We start from the raw sequence: 6,000 nt of genomic DNA on the forward strand, positions 1-6,000 counted from the left end.
GTGCTTGGCCCCTAATAACGCGAACAGAAACAATAGGTGCCTCCGCACCTTCGGTGCTTGGCCCCTAATAATAATAAGAACGCGAACGGATACAATAGGTGCCTCCGCACCTTCGGTGCTTGGCCCCTAATAATAATAATAAGAACCGGAACAAATACAATAGGTGCCTCCGCACCTTCGGTGCTTGGCCCCTAAATATAGCTGCAAGCAGCAATTACCGGGGCCAAGCAGAATAAGACGACAAGACATGCCAACATGTCTGAAAGTGTCAGACCAACTGCAACAATGAGCAATTATAGACTTTAAAGAGGATTTTATGCAAAATGCCTGAAAAATCATAGAAACAATAATTAAAAATATGATTTTATGGATTATCACTTTCGACCAATAGGTGGCGCAGTTACAAAACTGATGTGATGTGGTCAGAGTGAAGTGACAATGACACATACAAAGTTTGGTATCAATATGTCAAGGCATTGCAGACATAAAGCCTGAATAGTGCTATTAGCATCATGCCTCAACTTTGCTGCTGCGCTATACGAAAACGGTTTCGTCTATCGACACGAAATCCATAACTTTTAGTCGGCACGGTCTGGAGATGATACGATTCGATTTTGGTGAAAATCGGACAAACGGTCTAGGAGGAGTTCGAAAAAGTAGGTTTTGACTGAATATCAAGATGGCGGACAGGAAGTTCGGCCAAATAAGGAAAACTTGGTATCTATGTTCTCGGCTTGACCCAAGGAATCTATTAAGACCAGTGGCATTTCAATAGACAGATTTATTCAAAAGTTATTAGCCTTTTTGGAAATTTTGTTATAACTTTTGACCACTAGGTGGCGCTGTTTCGAAATATTTTGAGTACCTTCAGGGGATGGTGCTGAAGGCACATTCTGAGTTTCGTAATATTACACCAATGCATTTGTTTAGTATAGCATTTTATTTCACAAAACTCTATTGAAATCAATGGGAATTTCATGTTTTGTTCTATTATAGCGCCACCAAGAGGCTCAGTCCCACCATTTTTTTTATGTGTCATCAGAGTGAGCCCATACATATATGTGTCGATTTTGGTGCAAAAATCTCAATTTGCTTTGGAGTTATAGACATTTATATGAAAAAACACGTAAAAAATGACTGACACATGATTTTGATTGAATATTACTACCCCTAAACATCAATATTTTCACATTTGGGCAGTAATGTTTAGTTAACAAGCTATGATTCCAAACTTCTGACGGTGGTTTCGTCTCAATCGGACAAACGGTTTCGAAGATATAGCCTAATGTTTTTTAAGCGCTAAATCACAATGCTACACAAACCGTTAGGCGAAACCTAACATGTTTGGTATCGTTGGACTCGGCAACGATTCAGGAGTCCAATGAGATGAATTTCGTGAAAATAAGTCGATCACACCCAAAGTTATAAGCATTTGAAAAAAAAAAATTCACCACTAGGTGGCGCTGTTTCGAAACTTCTCACACTCCTTCAGGACATTGTGCTGATGACCCATACCAAGTTTCGTAACAATCCGTTCATGCGTTGTTAAAATACAGCATTTTAGCACAAAATTCAAAATGGCCGACAGTCAAATTGGCCGATATGGTAAAATTGGATATCAGTCGACTCGGCATGACGCCCTGAATCTATCAAGACCAATTTTATGATTTTTGGACAAACTGTTCAGAAGTTATAAGCAAAAATAGCAATTTTTCATATCTCCGGACCAGTAGGTGGTGCTGTGCCGAAACGCAGCATGTAGCCTCAGGCCATGCTTGTGATGACATGTACCAAGTTTGGTCTGAATACGATAAACCGTTGCGGAGATACAGCCTTACGACTGTTTTTGCAAGCTCTACGTAAAATTTGTTCGAGCGTTTATCGAAAACGGTTTGATTAATCTATTTGAATTCCATAACTTTTGTTCAGCACTGCCTGAAGATGATCTGGTTCAATTTTCGTGCAAATCGGACAAACCGTCTAGGATGAGTTCGAAAAAGTAACTTTTTCAAAAACTTCAAAATGGCGGCCATATTTCTTCGACGGAAAATGACGTCATAGGGTGCAATCGAATCGTCATGAGCTCAGGATTCAGAGGACAAAAGAATTTTGCTGATTGGCCTTACGGTTCAAAAGTTATTAACAAAATAAAAGTGAAACTTTGGACAGGTGGTGGCGCTAGAGGGAATGACTTAGAAACACCAAAATTGGTGTATTTAATGTTGGGACTGTCCTCTATCAGAATTTCAAACCAAAACAACTTTCCCGCAACCTGTACTATGGGCTGCCATAGACGCCAAGTCGGAAGAAAAAAAAGAAGAATAATAATAAATATAGCTGCAAGCAGCAATTACCGGGGCCAAGCAGAATAAGACGACAAGACATGCCGACATGTCTGAAAGTGTCAGACCAACTGCAACAATGAGCAATTAAAGACATTTAAAGAGGTTTTTAGACGAAATGGCTAAAAAATCATAGAAACAGTAATTAAAAATATGATTTAATGGATTATCACTTTTGACAAATAGGTGGCACAGTTACAAAACTGATGTGATGTGGTCAGAGTGAGGAGACAATGACACATACAAAGTTTGGTGTCAATATGTCAAGGCATTGCAGAGATAAAGCCTGAATAGTGCTATTAGCATCATGCCTCAAATTTGCTGCTGCGCTATACGAAAACGGTTTCGTCAATTGACACGAAATCCATAACTTTTAGTCGGCACAGTCTGGAGATGATACGATTCGATTTTGGTGAAAATCGGACAAACGGTCTAGGAGGAGTTCGAAAAAGTAGGTTTTGAATGAAAATCAAGATGGCGGACAAGAAGTTTGACCAAATAAGGAAAATTTGGTATCTATGTTCTCGGCTTGACCCAAGGAATCTATTAAGACCAGTGGCATTTACATAGGCCGATGTATTCAAAAGTTATTAGCAGTGTTGGAAATGTTGTTATAACTTTTGACCACTAGGTGGCGCTGTCTCTAAATATGTACCTTCAGGGGATGGTGCTGATGGCACATTCTGAGTTTCGTAATATTACACCAATGCATTTGTTAAGTATAGCATTTTATTTCACAAAACTGCATTGAAGTCAATGGGAATTTCATGTTTTGTTCTATTATAGCGCCACCAAGAGGCTCAGTCCCACCATTTTTTTTATGTGTCCTCAGAGTGAGCCCATACATATATGTGTCGATTTTGGTGCAAAAATCTCAATTTGCTTCGGAGTTATAGACATTTATATGAAAAAACACGTAAAAAATGACTGACACATGACTTTGATTGAATATTACTACCCCTAAACATCAATATTTTCGCTTTTGGGCATGGGTATGTAGTTATCGACCTATGTTTCCAAACTTCTGAAGGTGGTTTCGTCTCGATCGGACAAGCGGTTTCAAAGATATAGCCAAATGTTTTTTAAGCGCTAAATCACAACGCTACACAAACCATAAGGCGAAACCTAACATGTTTGGTATCGTTGGACACGGCAACGATTCAGGAGTCTAAAGAGATGAGTCCTGTGAAAATAAGTTGACCACACCCAAAGTTATAAGCATTTGGAAGCATTTGGGGAAGAAAAATTCACCACTAGATGGAACTGTTTCGAAACTTCTCAGGCTCCTTCAGGACATCGTGCTGATGACCCATACCGAGTTTCATAACGATACGTTCATGCATTCCTAAAATACAGCATTTTAGCACATAATTCAAAATGGCCGACAGCCAAAATGGCTGATCTGGGAAAATTGGATATCAGTCGACTCAGCATGATGCCTTGAATCTAACGAGACCACTTTTATGATTTTTGGACAAACCATTCAGAAGTTATAAGCAAAAAAAGCCATTTTTCATATCTCCGGACCAGAGGGTGGCACTGCGACGAAACGCAGCATGTAGGCTCAGGTCATGCTTGTGATGATATGTGCGATAAAGAATACGATAAAGCGTTGCGGAGATACAGGCTTGTGTCTGTTTTCGCAAGCGCTACATAAAATTTGTTTGCGCGGTATTCGAAAACGGTTTGACGAATCAACACGAATTCCATAACTTTTTGTCGGCATGGTCTGAAGATGATCTGGTTCAATTTTCGTGGAAATTGGAGCAACGGCCTAGGAGGAGTTCGAAAAAGTAGGTTTTTTGAAAAATTCAAAATGGCGGAAAAATTATAATGACGGAAAATGACGTCATAGGGTGCATTCGAATCGGCATGAGCTCAGGAATCAGAGGAAAAAAGAATTTTGTTTCTAGCCCTTGTGATTCAAAAGTTATTAGCATAAACATGAGTGCAACTTTGGACAGTTGGTGGCGCTAGAGGGAAAGACTTAGACACACCAAAATTGGTGTATTTAATGTTGGGACTGTCCTCTATTAGAATGTCAAATCATTACAAATTTCCCACGATCGGTTCTATGGGCTGCCATAGACTCCCAGTCGGAAGAAGGAAGAATAATAATAATAATAAATATAGCTGCAAGCAGCAATTACCGGGGCCAAGCAGAATAAGACGACAAGACATGCCAACATGTCTGAAAGTGTCAGACCAACTGCAACAATGAGCAATTAAAGACATTTAAAGAGGATTTTAGGCGAAATGGCTGAAAAATCATGTAAAAAGTGATTCAAAATATGATTTAATGGATTGTCACTTTTGACCAAAAGGTGGCGCTGTTACGAAATTGATGTGGTGTGGTCAGAGTAAGTAGACAGTGACACATACAAAGTTTTGTGTCAATATGTCGAGGCATTGCAGATATAAAGCCTGAATAGTCATTTTGGCATCATGCCTCAACTTTGCTGCTGTGCTATACGAAAACGGTTTCATCAATCGACACGAAATCCATAACTTTTTGTCGGCACAGTCTGGAGATGATACGATTCGATTTTAGTGAAAATCGGACAAACGGTCTAGGAGGAGTTCGAAAAAGTAGGTTTTGAATGAAAATCAAGATGGCGGACAGGAAGTTTGGCCAAATAAGGAAAACTTGGTATCTATGTTCTCGGCTTGACCCAAGGAATCTATTAAGACCCGTGGCATTTCAATAGCCAGATTTATTCAAAAGTTATTAGCCTTTTTGGAAATTTTGTTATAACTTTTGACCACTAGGTGGCGCTGTCTTGAAATATTTTGGTTGCCTTCAGGGGATGGTGCTGATGACACAATCTGAGTTTCGTAATATTACACCAATGCATTTGTTTAGTATAGCATTTTATTTCACAAAACTGTATTGAAGTCAATGGGAATTTCATATTTTGTTCAATTATAGCGCCACCAAGAGGCTCAGTCCCACAATTTTTTTTACGTGTCCTCAGAGTGAGCCCATACATATGTGTGTCAATTTTGGTGAAAATATCTCAATTCGCTTCGGAGTTATAGACATTTATATGAAAAAACACGAAAAAAATGACTGACACATGACTTTGATTGGAAATTAGTACCCCTAAACATCAATATTTTCGCATTTGGGCATTGGCGTATAGCTATCGACCTATGTTTCCAAACTTCTGACGGTGGTTTCGTCTCGATCGGACTAGCGGTTTCAAAGATATAGCCAAATGTTTTTTAAGCGCTAAATCACAATGCTACACAAACCGTAAGGCGAAACCTAGCATGTTTGGTATCGTAGGACTCGGCAACGATTCAGGAGTCTAAAAAGATGAGTTTCGTGAAAATAAGTCGACCACACCCAAAGTTATAAGCATTTGAAAAAAAAAATTCACCACTAGGTGGCGCTGTTTCGAAACTTCTCAGGCTCATTCAGGGCATTGTGCTGATGACCCATACCACGTTTCGTAACAATCCGTTCATGCGTTCATAAAATACAGAATTTTAGCACAAAATTCAAAATGGCCGACAGCCAAAATGACCGATATGGTCAAATTGGATATCAGTCGACTCGGCATGTTGCCCTGAATCTAACAAGACCAATTGTATGATTTTTGGACAAACTGTTCAGAAGTTATAAGCAAAAATAGGCATTTTTCATATCTCCGGA

This window comes from Scardinius erythrophthalmus, assembly GCF_964197995.2.
Source record: "Scardinius erythrophthalmus genome assembly, contig: HAP1_SCAFFOLD_76, whole genome shotgun sequence".
Taxonomy (NCBI): domain Eukaryota; kingdom Metazoa; phylum Chordata; class Actinopteri; order Cypriniformes; family Leuciscidae; genus Scardinius; species Scardinius erythrophthalmus.